The following is a 23,295-nucleotide window of genomic DNA, read 5'->3' as shown; positions in this document are numbered from 1 at the left end:
TTCGTATAATCAGTGAAAAATTGCTTTGTGTGACTGGTACATTAGCTTTTGAAGAAATACATTTGCATCGATCGCGGGGCCTAATTGTTTTAATGAGCTGTCATAACAAGTTTGATCATTCTAAATCGAAATAACATAGATTCGAAGCGTGAGAAAACTTTAAAATATAGTGTTTAACTCGATTTCTTCGTTTAACATAATGATTGTGACTTAGGCGTAATTACTATTTGGATTTATTTAATTACGTTAAATAAGAGATATGTGAGATTTGCAACCTGGCCGGTCCGTGTAAGTTATTATACTTACACAGACTAATTTTGACGAGCTATATTTGGACATTATTAAGCTTTATATTTTTCTTAGTCTAGTCAAAGTTAATTTCGTCTGTATCATTAGCCCATACTCCTGCAATGCGTGGAAACTAATCAGATACTGTTAACAAGTATAATATGTTAATGGTACCAAATGGTGAGTCAGAGAAAGTTTTATCAACTGAATATGTTTTAATCTAAATATCGAGATTTTGTCAGCGCTGATCAGCTTATTTAGGCCAAAATATAATAGAAATTATTTCAGGCAGTGGAGTAGTCAGATCTTGATGGTGTTAACAGTTACGACCAGGCAACCTTTGGACCAGAAATGTATCTGGGGACTTGATTATCAACGACCTCCCGGTTGGTTATGTCAGAAACAAAAATCAAAATATCAAGTTGTCTACTCATACTTATTAATTTAACGAATCTTGTCACTGATAAACAAATTAATATCTACTAATAGTAATTTTATGCTGCAATTTAAAATAAATGGTAGATTCTCTATGTTTCTGCAAGATCAATAGTGTCAATATGGAATTTCATTAACAGAATCTGTAAAATAAAATTTAGCAAAACCAAGTCCCTATTATATGTATATAGTTGTTACATGGTACTTCACCAAGGCTAATGAGAAATAAAGAAGATTTAAAAATCAAAAAGGTCTTTAACAATCGAGATTATATCCTTTACTACGATTTCACTTAAGCCCGGCACTAATTGATGAATATCGTCTCTGCTGGCTATTTTGTTGACATGTGCAACGAGCAAAGCAACGATACCGTCCGTTAAGCCAATATCAACGAACGGCATCTCGTTGGTGTAGAACGTTTGTTGGTATTCCAGAGCTTTTTTGAAGTCTTCTTTGTCTTTATCTGCTACTCTTCTGCATAAAACCAACTCTGAAAAGTATGTTTTTGTCAAAGTGATGATGTTTTTAATAATTTTAGATCCACTAAACAATTAAAACATCTTTATAACGCGAAGTTTTGTGAAATTAAGCCAATATCAAACGATATCCAACCTCGAATCTGTGCAATATCAAAGATAAAATCTTACACCAACAGTTGTAGAATTGGTGTAACTATTTCATGTTCTCCAAAATAGTGATTAATTAGTTATTACCTTTGTAACTTGAGGTTGATGACGGTTTGTCTTTTGACAAATTCCTAAGTAAGTTGTCACTCACAACTGGGTCACAGATATCGCAGCAGCCATCGTTTTCCACATTGTCGTGTGGCTCGCATTCCCCTAACAAGTGTCGTTGTCAATTAAAAAAGGAGTGCGAATTTTCAGTTATTAATCGTCTAATATCTTTTTATCTAGCAATCTAGACTGTATAATCTTTCCCCTCGATAAATTTCGAGTTTTTTTCTAAAGTTTTGTCTAAAGTTAAACTTTTAGTCTTAGTTAAGTTTAAACTAATTATAACACTACAAATCTATTACATTTTTTGAGTATTATGTAACAAGATGGAAATGTTTAAGCGGGTAATATCCTATCTAAACCCAGGATACATAATTATAATATGAAGACTTAGTTGTAACCCGTTTGTAACTTTGTATAAAAAGCATTAATAAGTGTCACCCTGAATTTTTAATTCGTCCAACTCTGCAGGTGAAAAAGATACCATATGAGTCATGAACGATTACTTAGAAGATGACTCTGGAGCACGGCCATGCAAAGCGTGGATGTGGTAAGTTTTTGAATTTGTATTTTAAGTTTTAGTCTGCTTGATAATACCTATTCGCTGTACCCACACGCCGTAAAACGCTTTAATTTACTCATTGCACTAATATAATTATTGTCTAACTTACCATCAAAGTACAAAGACTGAAACATTCTTCGACATTGATCCATTTGTTTGCGATACAGATCGCAGCACTTCTCCATGTCACGTGTTTTGTCATCTGTAAAGAGAAGGCAGCACGCTTTGAAATGCTCTTTCCGTCCTGCTCGGCCTGTACGGGAATCTGAATTTAAAACCTCAAAGATGTACTTGTAGCTTTTATATGTAAGCGGATGGTTCCAAAAAAATATTCGACGGATCATATATTGCTAAAGTTTTGTGGTAGCGTAGTTGGTTGGAAGCATTTCTAAGGTCGTGTTAAATCAAAATGCGTACGCAAGCACAAAGAATGATTTAAAAACCGTCAAAGCTTAGCTCACCGGACATCTGTAGAAAATCTTCGAGGGTTTTTGTCATTTGTACATGAATGACGTACTGAACTCCTGTGAGGTAGAACATTTATTTTAATCATTCATTGCAGATGTCATCTTATTAAATCATGCTAATTGTTTTGCATAATTTGTTTGATTTTTTTCTGTATCTTATTCTATTTTTTGTTTTGTTTTTAGTCTTAAGATAGTAACAATTACCTATTGCATCGAACCCCATACTTAGGGCACTTGTAGCGATAACAATTCTCACCATCCCATTCTCTGTCATCAAGCTTGAGGCTATCTCGTTTTGTTTTATGTCGGGTATTTGGGAGTGAAATACCTCAACTGTTTCCACCAGGTCGGGTCTCTCAGCATCACATAGGGCCTGAAGTTTTTATTGTCACATTGTCGGTTTTGAAATATTAAAAGTTTTATAATTAGTTATTGAAAATGTGTACTTCAATATAATTTTAGATCGGATGTATTGCTGACTGAGCCTCATGGAATATTTATAAAACAAATTATTAGAAAACCTCTTTCATTTCAAGATATCGTTCTCCGCACTTCACCAAGCTACTTTCAAATATGATCACTCTTGGGCAGGTTCCCGCACAAAGAAGTTCGATCAGTGGCTGTATATTGAGGCATCCCTTACTGTTATGATAACTGATGCGTCTGTTCACTGGGTTCTTTACTATTTTGGTTACAGTTTTCGGATCGATACCCAGGCTTTTCATCGTCACTTTCTCAGAAATTTCGCTCATCGTTGCAGTGAGGCAAAGAATAACTGGTCTATTCTGATAAAAATAAACACAAAGTTAGCTTACAAAGTACAAACACTTTGAAGCACTGTAAAGTGTCCGGAATTTGAAGAGTTTCAATGATCATCTATTTAATTTTTGATGATTTGCTTACTCTTTAATAGGAAAACGGTGTGGTGGGTGACGGATCATAGATGATTTGAAACCTTAAGATATGAATCATGACTCAAACAAAAATTTAACAGGTATTTTTTAGTGCTGATTACTAGACCAACCGAATTTTGCTACAAAGTTGCTGATTCAAATTAAGACTTACCTTTAATTTTGCGATTGTCTGCGAGAGATCTTTAAAATTCTTTCTAAATGGCCGTTCTCCTCCTCCCCAAGTTTTTAAACAATGAGCTTCATCTATCACATACAGCGTACACCTTTCTCCAACAGCGTCTAATATCTGCAGTAAGTTAACGATACAAAAATTGTACGGTCATTTCAGAGCTAACGAAGGGGTTTCAAGGTATTTTAAGTCATAAGTGTACAAGGTATTATCACATTAAGTCCTAAGAATCTGTCCTACATCACTCTTAAATAATTTTGTTTCCAATCTGGCATAATCAACGACTGTCACTCACTAATTTTCCTTTAGAGCTGACAAGTAGCTCAGGCTGAACCACCAACGCATTGTAATCATTTCCTTTGAATGCCTCCACATCATCAATTGCCGCATCCAAGCATCGGACCCTAAACTGCAATTAGTTTTGTAATTTTGTGAGTGCTTCCGCTTACGGAGAGATGAATACTGTTTTTAATCATGGGTACCCTGAGTTTTAAAAGTCACATAGAACGATTGCTTTTAAATTGAATAAAGGAAATTGTCGAACCATGGCTGATAATAGCTGATAATAGCTGATAATAGCTGGTAATAGCTATAAAAATCAGCACTGCTAAAAATAAGAATATGTCCGATAAAGATACTTCACCAACCTTTTCTTTGAATGTGGTAACGTGAGTATATGAAATTGCTTTTAATGGTGTTATTATCAATGTTATGCAGTTCAGTCCTCGCTTGACCGCCGAGTAGGTAATACTTTGGAAGATAAGCGACTTCCCGCTGCCAGTCGGCATTGCTGCCACGACATCCTTTCCCGACAGAACATTTGCTACCCCAGTTTTTTGCTCTTCTGTCATCGTTATTGCGAAATCTCCCCAAAGGTCAGACTGGACATCTGAAAAACACTTTTATTACTCTCGGACTATGACTTTTCAAAATTAACTTAAACCGCTGATTAGTGATTATATGAATGATATTATTAGTGGATTAAGTTAATATCATCAAACTCTATTTAAGTGTCAGAATATACATTAATTTGCAAGTCGAACTTTTTATTTTAGTTTTACAAGAAACAAGGATTAAAACTGGTTTACTTGTAGATCAAATTTAAATCTTGTATTACGTTTAAATATCAAATTCTCACCAGATAAGTTCAGTTGGGCGAGGGAGCTTTCTATCTCAAACATAGCTGTACAATTTGTTAGATCAATTGTTGGTAAGTTTCCAACTTACAAATATAGATAATCAACGGTTACGGATATATATTTACCAGATATGGATTTCGGCGTAAAATAGTTTCTTGTATTTCAATTGTAAATTAGTTCATTCTCTGATTCTTAGCAGATTGAATAAAACAGTGTAATTAAGTATGTTGTGGAAAGTTGTTAAACATTGATGTATTTACATGAGTCTGGATTATGTACCATTTACACAGACAATATAACAAAACCAAGAAGGTGTGTACATTTCATATTATTGAGGCACCCTGATATTTACGAAAAAGTAACACAACTGATTAAGACAAAAGTCAATATCAAAACGCTACCAGTTTCTGCAATCATCCACCATAAGTGCATGAGCGGGAGACACAATTGTCAACTCTCGAGGAGTTTTCCACCTTTTGTACAGCTATAATTCTATTCCAATTGGATCATATCTACTCAATTTCTAATTAAATACGATCCTTAATAAAAATATTTTCTGGCTATTCTTGGTCTTTGTAATAGTTTGTAAAGTTAACTATAAGCTGGTGTTTAAGAAGGAGGTCGTCTTCTTCACACTCATCTTCTTCCTCTGCGAGCTCTTCATCATCAGCTTCCTCCTCATCTTCCTCATCATCCAACATTGTACCGTCAGCCAGATCCTCAATTGTCACCATATTCTTTCTGGCGTGTCCTTTTATAGCGTTTTTTAAACCTGTGAACACAAAATAATAAATTAAACCAGTGCAGTCGTGTGATAGTTTTCAGTTTTTTAAAATCTCCCACTTAATTTTACTTCGGACTTTCCAACAGCCACATTGTGATACAAGTGTAACTACCCATTACAGGAAGCCAAAGGATTCAATGATATAATAATGAGCTAACGGCTGGTAGCTCAGTTTAGTTTATGTCTCGATATGCACTGCTGTATGGCCTGTCTCTTATTTGTAACCTTTTGTTTAGCTTTCTCGTAAGGATACAGCGTAGCTTAATAGCTACGCCAGTTCATAAAGAATTGCCACAATTGTCACTTATTGATCACAGATAATTGTTAATGTTATTGTATTGATAAAAGCTATGTAACTTACTGTCCGCGAGATAGAGATTGAATGTCTTGGTGTGTCTGCTGTCCTTGTGCAGGTTCCTAGCAGTGTTGAGTCCAGGAAAAGGCTTTCTTCCTGCGGTTGTACCGGAAGAGGTCTTTTCCCTTTATGACTGTCATAAGTTTTCTGTGGACCTCCACGTCTTTCTCCGCCTTGCTCTTTTTTCTACTAATACCTGTATGTGAATAAGTCAGAAATTTCGTTTAATTCATTTAGTTTAAATTATTCTCATGAAAGAGGATAAAGCAATAAAGCACATGTTGAGCCAAGTTACTAAATTTAGGTAAATCATTAATAACAGAATAATAATATTAATTGATCTTTGAAATAGTTTACCTCTTATTTCATTTTCGACTTCCTTTTTCAAACCGTCAAGATAGTTGATGGCTCTTGCAGACACACCAATGCTGTCCTTTGTGAAAGATTGGCCCATCAGCTGCGAGAGGATGAGGTTGGCTAACTCCATCACATAGTCCATGGACTTCCTCTTACCGGGTCGATTCCCATACCTGGAGAATCCGGGAATATTACACTGTTTCGTTCGGTTAACATGTTTGCAGCAACGAAGACTTAAGAAAATCTATGAACTTTCATAGCTTTAAAAAATGTTGATGAAACTTACCGATTGTTGTGTTGTGAACGTACTCATAGGCCGCAGCTTCTGGGAGAATGCTCTTGGTGGTTATCTGCCTTTTCACCATCAGGTACGCATATTTGTTGTGCCCCAGCGACCGAAAGATGGAGGTTGTGAACTTGAGGCACAACGTTTCTCTTTCCCCGTCCCCGTAGCTGATGGCCTTTATCAAATTGTGGTTGAGCAGACCTAGATAGAGAACCTGTCTTCCGTAGTTAAACCTGATAAGTTCAAGTTAAGTTATGGAGCAGTGTATTCTGAATATTTTAATTTAATCATCTGCTAATAGACCAGCGAATAAAGATTCATACGATCCCTGATAAAGATTGGGCTACAACTATGGTCCTTTTAATTGTAGATGTATGATACGTTTTATGAACACTCCCTCCGTCAATATAATCATAGTACATCATTTGTGGAATTACAAAATTGACGCTTAAATCAAACTTACAATGGGTCATCGGATTTCAAATGTCCGTATCTGTCCTCCACATTTCTCTCCGCGACCTCTGGTTTCTTCTTGTGATCTTTCTCTAGGTGCCGCACCAGAAGTGCCCGGTTAGTTTTCTCAGCCCTGCATAATTATAATGGTCCAGGTCAGTATCAAATTTCAATAGATATATTTTTTAGAGTTCATTTGTAAATTGAGATTAGGATGCTTTATTGCAATAAATCAGACGAGAGTTTTTCCTATTTAAGCAGCTTTGTCAGTCGTTAAATTTCAGGCTGTTTAAAACTTGGATTATAAAAGATTGAGACAGTTTTCATTTAAAAACTAATGATCGAGGAATTTTACTTTAAAGGTACGGTACGACTGTCAGGTATCAAATGTCAATAGTGTGATAAATTTTACCTGGCAATCAATCACAGGACACTGAAACACGGGAAAGTTCGTTCTCCAGTCACTAACTTTAAACTGGAGTATCCTGTCCATTAACCTCGTAACCACTGCACCTTGAAAATAAATGACGTCAGCTAAAAATTAAACGTGTTAACTAACTCAATACCCAATACACCGCGTCTTTTATTCTCAAAAAGTTGTACAGTACTGTATGAGAAACTAATAATAATTTGTTTTACTCGTGGCAGATAACGATTATAAATATGAGATCTGATTATGATTATAACTCGATGTTGATGCAAACCTTAGCTCTGTCATAAATGCCTCTTTTCCCTGTGATTGAGATAACAATTCCATCGTCTCGGGGTGGTCTTCCTTCATATTATCCCAAGCACTGAGTAGCATTGCTTTCCAGTAATGCGTCCAGGCGTTTAAACACTTCTGGTACGCCTTTTTGACATTAGAGATGGCCGCCTTGGGATTACCTAATGCGTAGCAGCTTCCTGTAAAAGAGGCCTTCTCTAGTTTGGATTCTTCGGAGTGGACCAGCTTCATTATTGCCTGATATGTTGATATTTTTTTAAAAAAATGTATTGTTACTCTTGTTACTCTTGTTACTCTTGTAACTCATGCTAATCACATACTAACTATTAGCTTTTAAATAAAATATATTTTAAAATGAACACATAAAGTTTTAGAAGGTCAAGAGTTAAATGTCAGAATTGATAATCTTTAGTTAAGTAACTTGTAACTGTGAGGTTGGTTATCAGCGCGTTCTCGTGGAACAACTCCAAAGGATTTATAACATCGGAAACAATTCTGTGTGGTCTTACATTTAATAACAACACGATCTGAATAAGTTAATTTTTCATTAGAACGCATACCGTGAGGAGTGTCATGAGGGTGTGAAAGTTCCCGTCGTACTCGTGTGCTTGTGTACTGGGTCGTTGACACTTGCCATGGCGATCTTGGCATTCTGCACTTTCTCTTGTGTCATCTGGTCGCCAAAAAACCATGTGATCTGAATATTTTATTCTTCGTCAACTTTGTTGTTTAGTTAATTAAGTTATCACAACACACCTATTAAAGCCCAGAGTTAAGTTTACGAAAATCAGTCTCGAAACCGAAGGAATGATCAATGAAGTTACACACACACAAATTCGTAAAGACTTACCCCATCCAGATTGCAATATTTTGCTGCGGTTTTCAGGATGTTTAATGGTTCCCGCGGTTGACACCTGGTTTTCGTCCACTATTCCCAGGTTGCGACGACAGAGGCGAGATCCATGGTCTTCCTCAGTTTGTGCTGAAGATGAGGATTAAACCATTCCTTCGCGAAGGTTAGATCCGGATCTTTGTCCACGATCTCAATCATAGCCTCCTCGACGAACTGGCTCTGGAGCAACTCGCACTCGGCCGACGAGGGTCTGAGATCAGCTTCTGAAATAGCTTAGTTTTAGTTTGTATAATTTTACGTGAATAATTTTTTTTATTAGATATGTAATAATTACAATAAATATTAGCGCTCTTACGAGAAGTTCGTAGTTGTGGATCTTCATAGTTCATAATATAAGTACTAATGCTAGTATAGAGCAATTTTCATGTTATAATACCTACAATACCTGTGAGGTTCTTGATCGGTATCTCAGGTTTTGTCCACGACATGGATATAGGAGCACGCACACCCTGAATCACAATCATGAGGTGAAATATATCTATCCGGGTCTCCTTGCCCCAGCTCTGCGTCTTTATTACCCTGTTGAAATTGTCCCCACCAAGCACTCCACGAGGAACAAGAATACGAGTAGGGATAGGATAATCAACATTAGCGTATCCTATTGATATACCCCCTGACTCTGAAATAACAGTACAAGTGATTAGTGGTTGACGATCGTTAAATTTTATCTCGGAAGAAATAAAAGTAAATTTAAATATGATATGTTAGTGATTTGGTCACAATCTTTGAACGTGATCTTACCTGGAGGGGGTTTATTTAAAACATATAAGTGATACGAAAAGATTTTATTTGCAAGAGCTTTCAAAATACGTGTGTAAATAGTCTTCAGCTAATCTTACCGTTTAGCACAAACTTATGAGGAAACCGGTTTCTTCCAAAGTAAAGGTACGGGGCCTTCATCAGCTCGTCCAGCAGGTCTGCGAGCGAACTTAAAGTGATATCTGGTAGAGTGATAGCTTTCTTCTGGAATTCCAGGATTATCATTGCCATTTCGTCACATTTATTTCCCGCAAGCTTAATAATTCCCCTGGCAGTTTTGCTGGAACAAGTGATCCCCATTGACCCCAACACGTCAATAGATCTGTTCGACAAACCTAAGAAGTTTTACTTATAACCATTTAGAGCCTATTTTTTCTATGGAAGACATTAAATACAAGGGTATAAGATGCACAGACTCAGACGGGCGCGGGCGGGCGAGGTAAACATATACGATACGATAAGAAAATGAAAATTGAAAAATTACAAGTATATATATACTAGAAGGTGGAATATTAAAGTAGAATACGGGGTTTGCCAGGCAGGCCACTCTTGCATAATGTTACTGAAATATTACATGGGTTACCTGAAGCAACCAGTGTGACACCCAGCTTCGTAGCATACACACTCATTTTCTGGCTCATTAAATTCATGATAACTCCGGTCGCGATGCCAATTCGCTTTTGTAAAGCATCGTCTTTGTCGTCTACTTTCCGGAGGAGTGTTGACATTATCTTGTATGTTACCGATGCTCGATCGCATAACTCCTCAGCTATCAGCTGAGGAGTCCACCATCTCAAGACATCTGTAGTCTGATATCTCTGAAATAGTAGTCATGATTTCCACATCGAACGAATCATTATATCCCTACCAGTTATTTCAATTAGACACCAGTTGTTAGCAATCAGATTATCAGGCGAAAAATAACCTACCACTTTTTGTCCCATCACTTGCAATTATCTCCGTATTTTTCATTCGCAAAATCGATGGATTTTCTAATGCGAGTAGCTGCCGTCGTTCTTTTGTCAGCAAGCGTACCAAGGTGTCAAGGAGGGCAGAACTCGACTGTTCCTGATACAGAGAAGGAATTACAAATTAAGATAGCAGTGGCTTTGGCCTTTGGCATTTGAAGAGTTTTCAATATTAGATTTCATGGAAGTAATAACAGTTGACCCAGGTTAAAATTGAGAAATTAAGTTATCTTAATTCGAAATCTGTTTTCTTTGACTGTGTGTAGATTAGTTTTTATAGTCAAGTTTTAATATAATAGACATACTATAAACTTTTTTAAACATGATTGTTGCTTTAAATTGTATTAAATTTGGCAAATTTCACTAATTCACTTACATCTTGATCGAGATGAACTAACTGCTGTTCTCGTGGTCGAGGACGCTTTGGGCTGTCTGCTTGTCCCCAATATGTTAATACGAAACTGGTCGACTTGGCCCTGAACGTCTTCAATCTGGCAAAAGAAACAGTTATAAAGTAAATTAGGTTAATTATTATGATAAAACAAAATATGTCTCGCCTAACTAACATTTAATATTCAATAATCATATTATATGGAAAGTTTTTGTCGACTTGAGACCACTCATAAAGTGGCTGGCTTCAAAATTTTTCTTGATACAGGATAATTTTCATATTGCCCATTTTACTTGACTTTGAATACTTGACTTTGAAACCTGCCACTAATATAATCGCTCACAGAACTAGTATAGAACCGTCCTTAAATCCTACTGTTTCTAACTATTGAACGATTTAACGGTATTAACAGTAATGTAATTTTAACGGTATTAACAGTAATGCAATGTGGCCGATTTCAAGGAGACAAGTTTAGTTTCCGAGGGAACTACAATTACTCCAGATCAGGTATTGAAACAAGACTTGATGCGTCACAATTACCTATTGTGACATTTTCAGAAGTGTAACACTTTAATAATTTAACATGACTAGAAATGTAACACTTAAATATTGTAATTTACACCGGATCGGTTAGTTATATATCGTATGTTCTTACTACACGAATGAGATTTGGTGGCACGCGCTAAATGCTAATGTAATATGGTGAATAAAATACAAAAACATACAACAATTCTGAATTCACAACTCACAATTTTCCAGCCTTTACAATAAGAAAGCTTTAGCTCATATCATGTTATCCTAAACGTCAGAAGAGCCTCCGGCTAGCACCTTATTGTAATAAGACTAGAAGTGTCACGCTTCACTAATATATTGTAACACATCTGGTGTTTTTCACACTTCACAGGACCTATTTTACTTGACTTTGAAACCTGCTAGTACTAATATAATCGCTCACATAGCGGTCCTTAAATCCTACTGTTTCTAACTATTGAACGATTTAACGGTATTGACAGTAATGTAATTTGTCTGTGGAAGGAGGAGTTTTGATTTTAAGCTGAACTTTAGAACTGTAATGATTACTGTATCAGTCAACTTATCGCAGGAACTGATTCACAGCACAACATTTTGAAGAGACTGATTTCAAGGAGACAAGTTTAGTTTGCGAGGGAACTACAATTACTCCAGATCAGGTATTGAAACAAGACTTGATGCGTCACAATTATCTATTGTGACATTTTCAGAAGTGTAACACTTTGATAATGTAACATGACTAGAAATGTAACACTTAAAATTGTAACAAGATTAGAAGTGGGACACTTAAATATTATGATACGATTAGAAGTGTAACACTTAAATATTGTGATTTGATTAGAAGTAACATTAGTTCATGTAACCAATAGCTTGTTCAGTTAATACATGAATCTGACCGTACTCACAGTTGTTATGGGATATTCCTTTATAACACGGTTACACGAGGTACACTGTGCAATTTTAATTTAGTATAAGTAATGTGCCATGGTGTAATTTACACCGGATCGGTTAGTATATCGTATGTTCTTACTACACGAATGAGATTTGGTGGCACACGCCAATGTAATATGGTGAATAAAATACAAAAACATACAACAATTTTGAATTCACAACTCACACTTTTCCAGCCTTTACAATAACAAAGCTTTAGCTCATATCATGTTATCCTAAACGTCAGAAGAGCCTCCGGCTAGCACCTTATTGTAATAAGACTAGAAGTGTCACGCTTCACTGATATATTGTAACACATCTGGTGTTTTCACACTTCACAGGACCTATTTTACTTGACTTTGAAACCTGCTAGTACTAATATAATCGCTCACCATAGCTGTCCTTAAATCCTACTGTTTCTAACTATTGAACGATTTAACGGTATTGACAGTAATGTATTTGTCTGTAGAAGGAGGAGTTTTGATTTTAAGCTGAACTTTAGAACTGTAATGATTACTGTATCAGTCAACTTATCGCAGGAACTGATTCACAGCACAACATTTTGAAGAGACTGATTTCAAGGAGACAAGTTTAGTTTGCGAGGGAACTACAATTACTCCAGATCAGGTATTGAAACAAGACTTGATGCGTCACAATTATCTATTGTGACATTTTCAGAAGTGTAACACTTTGATAATGTAACATGACTAGAAATGTAACACTTAAATATTGTAACAAGATTAGAAGTGGGACACTTAAATATTATGATACGATTAGAAGTGTAACACTTAAATATTGTGATTTGATTAGAAGTAACATTAGTTCATGTAACCAATAGCTTGTTCAGTTAATACATGAATCTGACCGTACTCACAGTTAAGTTATGGGATATTCCTTTATAACACGGTTACACGAGGTACACTGTGCAATTTTAATTTAGTATAGTAATGTGCCATGGTGTAATTTACACCGGATCGGTTAGTATATCGTATGTTCTTACTACACGAATGAGATTTGGTGGCACACGCCAATGTAATATGGTGAATAAAATACAAAAACATACAACAATTTTGAATTCACAACTCAAACTTTTCCAGCCTTTACAATAACAAAGCTTTAGCTCATATCATGTTATCCTAAACGTCAGAAGAGCCTCCGGCTAGCACCTTATTGTAATAAGACTAGAAGTGTCACGCTTCACTGATATATTGTAACACATCTGGTGTTTTCACACTTCACAGGACCTATTTTACTTGACTTTGAAACCTGCTAGTACTAATATAATCGCTCACATAGCTGTCCTTAAATTCTACTGTTTCTAACTATTGAACGATTTAACGGTATTGACAGTAATGTAATTTGTCTGTAGAAGGAGGAGTTTTGATTTTAAGCTGAACTTTAGAACTGTAATGATTACTGTATCAGTCAACTTATCGCAGGAACTGATTCACAGCACAACATTTTGAAGAGACTGATTTCAAGGAGACAAGTTTAGTTTGCGAGGGAACTACAATTACTCCAGATCAGGTATTGAAACAAGACTTGATGCGTCACAATTATCTATTGTGACATTTTCAGAAGTGTAACACTTTGATAATGTAACATGACTAGAAATGTAACACTTAAATATTGTAACAAGATTAGAAGTGGGACACTTAAATATTATGATACGATTAGAAGTGTAACACTTAAATATTGTGATTTGATTAGAAGTAACATTAGTTCATGTAACCAATAGCTTGTTCAGTTAATACATGAATCTGACCGTACTCACAGTTAAGTTATGGGATATTCCTTTATAACACGGTTACACGAGGTAGACTGTGCAATTTTAATTTAGTATAAGTAATGCGCCATGGTGTAATTTACACCGGATCGGTTAGTTATATATCGTATGTTCTTACTACACAAATGAGATTTGGTGGCACGCGCTAATGCAATATGGTGAATAAAATACAAAAACATACAACAATTCTGAATTCACAACTCACACTTTTCCAGCCTTTACAATAAGAAAGCTTTAGCTCATATCATGTTATCCTAAACGTCAGAAGAGCCTCCGGCTAGCACCTTATTGTAATAAGACTAGAAGTGTCAAGCTTCACTAATATATTGTAACACATCTGGTGTTTTCACACTTCACAGGACCTATTTTACTTGACTTTGAACCTGCTAGTACTAATATAATCGCTCACATAGCGGTCCTTAAATCCTACTGTTTCTAACTATTGAACGATTTAACGGTATTGACAGTAATGTAATTTGTCTGTGGAAGGAGGAGTTTTGATTTTAAGCTGAACTTTAGAACTGTAATGATTACTGTATCAGTCAACTTATCGCAGGAACTGATTCACAGCACAACATTTTGAAGAGACTGATTTCAAGGAGACAAGTTTAGTTGCGAGGGAACTACAATTACTCCAGATCAGGTATTGAAACAAGACTTGATGCGTCACAATTATCTATTGTGACATTTTCAGAAGTGTAACACTTTGATAATGTAACATGACTAGAAATGTAACACTTAAATATTGTAACAAGATTAGAAGTGGGACACTTAAATATTATGATACGATTAGAAGTGTACACTTAAATATTGTGATTTGATTAGAAGTAACATTAGTTCATGTAACCAATAGCTTGTTCAGTTAATACATGAATCTGACCGTACTCACAGTTGTTATGGGATATTCCTTTATAACACGGTTACACGAGGTACACTGTGCAATTTTAATTTAGTATAAGTAATGTGCCATGGTGTAATTTACACCGGATCGGTTAGTATATCGTATGTTCTTACTACACGAATGAGATTGGTGGCACACGCCAATGTAATATGGTGAATAAAATACAAAAACATACAACAATTTTGAATTCACAACTCACACTTTTCCAGCCTTTACAATAACAAAGCTTTAGCTCATATCATGTTATCCTAAACGTCAGAAGAGCCTCCGGCTAGCACCTTATTGTAATAAGACTAGAAGTGTCACGCTTCACATAATATATTGTAACACATCTGGTGTTTTCACACTTCACAGGACCTATTTTACTTGACTCTGAACCTGCTAGTACTAATATAATCGCTCACATAGCTGTCCTTAAATCCTACTGTTTCTAACTATTGAACGATTTAACGGTATTGACAGTAATGTAATTTGTCTGTGGAAGGAGGAGTTTTGATTTTAAGCTGAACTTTAGAACTGTAATGATTACTGTATCAGTCAACTTATCGCAGGAACTGATTCACAGCACAACATTTTGAAGAGACAATGTGGCCGATTTCAAGGAGACAAGTTTAGTTTGCGAGGGAACTACAATTACTCCAGATCAGGTATTGAAACAAGACTTGGTGCGTCACAATTATCTATTGTGACATTTTCAGAAGTGTAACACTTTGATAATGTAACATGACTAGAAATGTAACACTTAAATATTGTAACAAGATTAGAAGTGGGACACTTAAATATTATGATACGATTAGAAGTGTAACACTTAAATATTGTGATTTGATTAGAAGTAACATTAGTTCATGTAACCAATAGCTTGTTCAGTTAATACATGAATCTGACCGTACTCACAGTTAAGTTATGGGATATTCCTTTATAACACGGTTACACGAGGTACACTGTGCAATTTTAATTTAGTATAAGTAATGCGCCATGGTGTAATTTACACCGGATCGGTTAGTTATATATCGTATGTTCTTACTACACAAATGAGATTTGGTGGCACGCGCTAATGCAATATGGTGAATAAAATACAAAAAACATACAACAATTCTGAATTCACAACTCACACTTTTCCAGCCTTTACAATAAGAAAGCTTTAGCTCATATCATGTTATCCTAAACGTCAAAAGAGCCTCCGGCTAGCACCTTATTGTAATAAGACTAGAAGTGTCACGCTTCACTAATATATTGTAACACATCTGGTGTTTTCACACTTCACAGGACCTATTTTACTTTACTTTGAAACCTGCTAGTACTAATATAATCGCTCACATAGCTGTCCTTAAATCCTACTGTTTCTAACTATTGAACGATTTAACGGTATTGACAGTAATGTAATTTGTCTGTGGAAGGAGGAGTTTTGATTTTAAGCTGAACTTTAGAACTGTAATGATTACTGTATCAGTCAACTTATCGCAGGACTGATTCACAGCACAACATTTTGAAGAGACAATGTGGCCGATTTCAAGGAGACAAGTTTAGTTTGCGAGGGAACTACAATTACTCCAGATCAGGTATTGAAACAAGACTTGATGCGTCACAATTATCTATTGTGACATTTTCAGAAGTGTAACACTTTGATAATGTAACATGACTAGAAATGTAACACTTAAATATTGTAACAAGATTAGAAGTGGGACACTTAAATATTATGATACGATTAGAAGTGTAACACTTAAATATTGTGATTTGATTAGAAGTAACATTAGTTCATGTAACAAATAGCTTGTTCAGTTAATACATGAATCTGACCGTACTCACAGTTGTTATGGGATATTCCTTTATAACACGGTTACACGAGGTACACTGTGCAATTTTAATTTAGTATTAGTAATGCGCCATGGTGTAATTTACACCGGATCGGTTAGTTATATATCGTATGTTCTTACTACACGAATGAGATTTGGTGGCACGCGCTAATGTAATATGGTGAATAAAATACAAAAACATACAACAATTCTGAATTCACAACTCACACTTTTCCAGCCTTTACAATAAGAAAGCTTTAGCTCATATCATGTTATCCTAAACGTCAGAAGAGCCTCCGGCTAGCACCTTATTGTAATAAGACTAGAAGTGTCACGCTTCACTAATATATTGTAACACATCTGGTGTTTTCACACTTCACAGGACCTATTTTACTTGACTTTGAAACTTGCTAGTACTAATATAATCTAGCTAACTAATATAATCACATAGCTGTCCTTAAATCCTACTGTTTCTAACTATTGAACGATTTAACGGTATTGACAGTAATGTAATTTGTCTGTGGAAGGAGGAGTTTTGATTTTAAGCTGAACTTTAGAACTGTAATGATTACTGTATCAGTCAACTTATCGCAGGAACTGATTCACAGCACAACATTTTGAAGAGACAATGTGGCCGATTTCAAGGAGACAAGTTTAGTTTGCGAGGGAACTACAATTACTCCAGATCAGGTATTGAAACAAGACTTGATGCGTCACAATTATCTATTGTGACATTTTCAGAAGTGTAACACTTTGATAATGTAACATGACTAGAAATGTAACACTTAAATATTGTAACAAGATTAGAAGTGGGACACTTAAATATTATGATACGATTAGAAGTGTAACACTTAAATATTGTGATTTGATTAGAAGTAACATTTATAGTTCATGTAACAAATAGCTTGTTCAGTTAATACATGAATCTGACCGTACTCACAGTTGTTATGGGATATTCCTTTATAACACGGTTACACGAGGTACACTGTGCAATTTTAATTTAGCATTAGTTATGCGCCATGGTGTAATTTACACCGGATCGGTTGGTATATCGTATGTTCTTACTACTTTACTACACGAATGAGATTTGGTGGCACGCGCCAATGTAATATGGTGAATTAATTACAATATGTTGGCGAATAAAAATACAACAATTCTGAATTCACAACTCGCACTTTTCCAGGCATTGTAAAGAGACTTGATGCGTCAAAATTGTGTAATACTTCACTATTGTAACTAGATTAGAACTTAGAAGTATAAAACGCCAGTCATAATACTGAAATATTAGAATCAAAGTAACAATATGATTGCGATCGGATACTAGAATATTGGGCAGCACGTTTAATGAAATGAAGGCCATCCTGATAAATCATATTCAAATCTGAGTCAAGTTTTGTAGACGACTCAAAAAACAACTTTTAGTTCATCGACTAAACGTCTTATATTAGTTTATTAATTGTAACTCTAGAATATTGATATTAATGAACGAACGGTAGGTTTCGAAAAGAAGTGGAGGAGCGTACTATTACTTTACTCTGAATGCAATAATTTGGTATGTTAAATTATAACATTGATTAAAGACGGGCCTGTTTTTTTACTTGTTACGTAGTATAAACGAGATGACGCTATCAGAAAAACGAATGCTCGGAACGATCTCTATATTAATAAATCAACTAACAATTCAAGTGAGTATTCTTTAAATAACCTTGTTCAGTTCCTTAGCTAAATGAATCACATAACGCCAACAGTGTGATCTGCACAGCACCAGCTCTTTAAAAGGGAAAACCCCGCCTAACAAAGTAACGATGCTGGTGAACGCTTGGCTAGCTGTTTCCGAAGTTGCATCCGGGGCAACCCGGGTGTAACCTCGCTCCTGCTTCCCACATAAATCACAAGCTGTAGATGCTACCTTAGGTCTTGGCATAACTTATTAAAGATTTAAACTAAAAATGCGAGATTTGGTCACTGATTGATTTGAGTCGGGCTTTTATATTCTAGGGCCCCTCCCATATGATCAAGTGATCAGCAAATTGTAGCAGTCACATAGTTTTTTTTGTTTAAGTATTAATTACAATTCCGTATATCACTTATGTGTCTGCCTCCACCGCCCTAAATTGCCGATGCAAAATTGAAATATAATATATCGTTTTTATGCATATGGGTGTGTGAAAGTCAACATGTGACGTACAGTTTGATAAAGTTTTTTATGGCCTGCAGACTTGGGGGAGCACAAATTTCGCAAATTTGTAGTCCACTTGTATCCGAAATTTCCCATGGCCCCACGTGCACACCGCGCACCAAACGGTCACGTGGACAAATTATCAACTTCGTGATCCTGTAGCTTACACCATACGCCCCTATTTTTGTAATGAGGAATGTTCTCGATCTGGGAACATTGCAACGGCGAGCCAACATTACATACATTAGTTACATATCATAACGGGTGATGAATAAAAAATGGGACTACATGTTTTTTAGCCCTCAGCTTCCACCTGAACAACATTTTGATATTTTACCACAACCACCAGTTACTCTGAACGATACTCGAACAGTCTCCGCCCCCATTTGATCAAATTGGTTGATCTTTGTCCCCGATAATGGTCTCGAACTAGGGGAGGGGTCCTATAAAATTTTTACAGTAAAGCACTGTTCACAGAAGTCGCCTCACAGGTAGTTCAAGCTTCCATACCAAAAACTTTTTAGCAGAGAGTATGCCTAAACTTCCCATCTATCACATCCTAAAGCGATTTTAGCAGCAGAGGTCGGTAGCCAGAGCTACAGAGACAAAAATGCCATCCTGTATTATGGCACTTACGAAAATGACCCAGTAGGAACTGCTGGTGAGCCACATAACCGGCTCCCTGGTGATCCGTTTTGGCTGTACTCTCGGTTATATTTCCAGGGCAGTCACATGACTAAATGTTTGTTGTTTGAAAGATGTCAAAGCCTTTAGGATTAGAGATAAGACCTAAAAATGAGAAGTCGTGAGCAAATTCAAAAATATGTAGGGTTAATTTCGTCCAAAAAGTGATCGACCAAAGTAAATTTTGACAATCTCAACCCATAGAGGACTTTTTTGGAGTCCTGGCAACACATGTACATGCCCGAAATATGGCTAGAAAGCCTACATGAGCCCTAGGGCACAAAAGAAGAGACTGCGCCAACACGATTTTAGGCCCAACTGTACAGACGGATTTTTGAGCTTGAAGAAAGAAGCCCTCCTGAACCAATCAAAATGGGCTCATGGGCGCTTGTCATTGACCATACTTGTTCAAAATTGCCCGCTTTACAACGCTGTTTCATTGGTTTGAACCAAAAATAGTTTTATCGACACTAAAAAGACCCTTGAAAAAAGTCCCATTTTTTAGTCATCACCCGTTAGCATACAATTTCTTATTTATACACGCAGTAGGGACCTGTGTACAGTTAGCGATATTTAACTGTTATCTTAAACATATGATAAAGAATTTAGGCTCAATAAAATTTAATTCGTACTAAAATTTTGGTCTACTTCAAAATTAATCGCCGAAAAATTTAGTCACATGAAATTTGGTTAACAACAATTTTAGTCACATGGTCAAAAGTTTGACTAAATTTATGGTAGACTAAATTTGTCGTTCTTAAGGTACAGTGATACTGACGACTCAATCAGAGAAAGGTTATGATACATGCAGTGACTTGGAATCTTAACTGACCAACTCCTACGCAGTACTTCAGACGGGCCCGTATCTCCGTACAACGTGGTGATCAGATATTTGAAGGACAAGCTGGAGCAGGCGGAAAACCAACATTCTGGACACCCCCTTCCTCAGTCGCAAGTGAGATGACTTTCAAGGGGGGAAAACATTGTAGGGATAATTCAAACTGAGCCTACGGCCGGAAACGTAAGCTAACAGCTAAATGAATTTAATTATTAAATACAACGAAGAAAAATCGAATTCAAAATATATTAGCTCAAGTCCCAACTTGATGGTTATCTGGCCTCAAACAGTCTGAACAGAGACTATATTGATGACTACGAGAGCACTAAGGAGGTAGTTAGAACTTAGATTCACTGATGGTAAGGTAACATGCGTTGAATTAATTAACTCTGACATTGCAACCTTGGTATCCTTTACCGATTTCAAGCACCTGCCTAGTTCCTACCTGCCTAGGTCGATCCAGATGAAATCTGGAAGGATTTTCGTCTTCTAGTAGAACGTCCGTGAAGGTCTTATGTGGTCTAGCTAGTATCAAATACTATATCAGGTACTGTAATACGTGCCGTCTAGTTAGAATCAAATACAGGATCACGTACTACCGTCTAGCTAGAACAAAAACTCCATTACGTAATCTACTACGCAACGCGTAACGTACTGTCTAGCTAGGGTCTAAGTTACGGGTTGCTTTGGATCATCCTGTGAGTCTGCATTGCCGCCAAATTGATGGTGCGGAATCTTAGCCGCTATCAATCTTAGTCCTACCTTCATCTCTTCCTCCCTAGTCTTACACGTTGAAATCTAATTAATAACATAATCAATTATTTCTAGATCTGTCTTAAATGTTAGAAAAGAGTAATACACTAGTGAGTAGTGAGACTTTAAGACACAATGCACTGAGCCGCAGAGCCAATAAAGGTACATTTTTGGACCTTGGGGTACAAGAGAAATTGTGAGAGAGGAGGCAACAATGTGGCCGTATTTCATGTATAGTTTCTAAACTTTCTGCAAGATTTTAATATAACGTTGATTAAAATTCATTCTTTACAGGTACCTAGATTTTCAGTGTCTCAAGTCCCTAAAACCTGCTCTTGCCCTCATTCAGACTGCTGTTCAAACTAAGACAAGTTCTAGAAGTTTAAGATCGAGATTTAACTATTGAAGTATATATAAATTGTATAATGTATAAATTGCATGTATAAATTAAAGAATATTCTGTTCCTTGAATGACTTGAAAACATTTGAACATCCAATTGTGTTAGTGAGATACAAGAGGGATCTTACTACTATTAGTGCTATCAATAATATTCCGATTTTGTCGCAGGTCGACTGCAGGCAACGACAGGCAACCGGAGATCAGAAATTCAGCTTGATCAGCCTTAAGTATATGCTTCATGATGAACAACGTAAGACATCAATCTTGGTTAAATGTTATACAGATCAACGATTGGACATTCCTTCTACTTAATGCTACATCAACATGTAATACTTGATAGACAATACCCTTCAATTATTTTGTGACTGAACTGTGAAATGTGAACACAATCCCAACCCTTGAATTATGATCATAGGATTTACTTCGACCAGTATACATACTATATAACATATTATATATTATAACTATGACAGTGGGTTGCATACGTACGATGTTTCAGGAAGCCTGTGAACCCGGCTTGTAATATGCAATTTTTTAGCATTATCTGTGATAGCTGCACTGAAAGTATTTTGGGGTCTTGTATTTCTACTTGTAAACTTAACTCTTTACTGGTTTTATGTCATATGTTATTTATCATATTTGGCTTTTGTAATTGATCGCGGGTGCAATTAAACTTAACTTATAACTGTTGTGCATGTTGGCAAATGGCATACTTATATTGACTGAAACGAGTTATTGATGGTATGAAATGTATTCGAATTCTTGTGACTTGTCTTGCTTAGATAGACCACTTCAAATTGACCAAGCCTATTTATTGAATGCCAACATAATGAAGAACTCAATCGATATAGCGAACTTACCAGATTACGTTCATATCAATTCTGTCCAGTATCCGTGCTGTCACAGTGTCACAATATTATGCAGAAATGATATAATGTGCTCGCGGTAACGCGCGATATTAGTCAAGTTTGCGCTAAGTTGAGCGCTCGATCTTTCGTTTCTCTCCCGTCTAACGTTTCGAGAAGAAAGCGGCGCGCGCTACTTCGAAGAAACTTAGACGAGTAACATCCGTCAAACGGTACACCCGCGTGTAACCTTATTCAATGGGTTGTGTGCGTGTTTGGTGGAGTGAGTGTATAATGTAATGATTGAATGAATCTTTTTCTTTTGTGGTGTATATATGATGTGAGTGACAGGTGTAAAATGTAAAAGATATAAATATAAATGGGGGTCTTTTCATAGGAAAGTGTTGAAGTTTAAGTCCTGCCAGTTAATATTGTTAGGTTGGTGTTGAGCCTTCATGATAGAATACTTCAATTGGGATTTAATTGAGCCTAGAGAACCTATTTTACCACGTGCATTTGACTGTTCAAGAAACGTATTCCATAGATTTGCCCCTTTATATGCGAAATTGTGAGATGAGTGTGGTGTCACAAATCTGTCATCTCTGAGCTGAGACTTTTTAAATAGAGAATACATGGATATGGGCTGATGACTCTTCACTATCTTCATTGTTTCAGTAATGCATCTGTATCTATATATGTTATGTACTGTCATTAGTTCCTTAGATTGGAAAATCGGTTTTGTTGATTCTCTAGAGTGGAATTCTGCCCCAAGTATTTGGCAGCGATGTGGCCTTACTTGTCTATCACCAGTCTTCCTCAAGCTGATACATATAGAACACGGTTTAATGTGAGGTATAGTTGATTCATTGGATATTTGACCTTTCTTGTTTATACTGCACTGGATTGGCCTGCTACGAGAACAAGTTTTAAACTTGTCGCTAAATGCTTCCGAGTCCC

The 23,295-nt window shown here is 36.2% G+C and overlaps 2 long non-coding RNA genes across 2 annotated transcripts; both read left to right on the top strand.

Moving 5' to 3' along the window:
* The first annotated feature begins 587 nt into the window (after window positions 1-587).
* LOC134819038 (uncharacterized) lies at window positions 588-14,551 on the top strand. The gene is made up of 6 exons (XR_010160719.1): window positions 588-674; window positions 1,929-2,007; window positions 11,801-11,888; window positions 12,699-12,786; window positions 13,599-13,686; window positions 14,502-14,551. It is a non-coding gene; the product is annotated as an uncharacterized LOC134819038 (long non-coding RNA).
* Window positions 14,552-16,317: 1,766 nt separating this feature from the next.
* LOC134818327 (uncharacterized) lies at window positions 16,318-22,282 on the top strand. Its single transcript, XR_010160636.1, has 5 exons — window positions 16,318-16,405; window positions 17,234-17,329; window positions 20,265-20,457; window positions 21,388-21,500; window positions 21,662-22,282. It is a non-coding gene; the product is annotated as an uncharacterized LOC134818327 (long non-coding RNA).
* The last annotated feature ends 1,013 nt before the right edge of the window (window positions 22,283-23,295 follow it).

This window comes from Bolinopsis microptera, chromosome 7 (genome assembly GCF_026151205.1).
Source record: "Bolinopsis microptera isolate Bmic1 chromosome 7, MBARI_Bmic_1.0, whole genome shotgun sequence".
Taxonomy (NCBI): Eukaryota; Metazoa; Ctenophora; class Tentaculata; order Lobata; family Bolinopsidae; genus Bolinopsis; species Bolinopsis microptera.
This window is presented reverse-complemented; position numbering and strand designations above follow the sequence as displayed.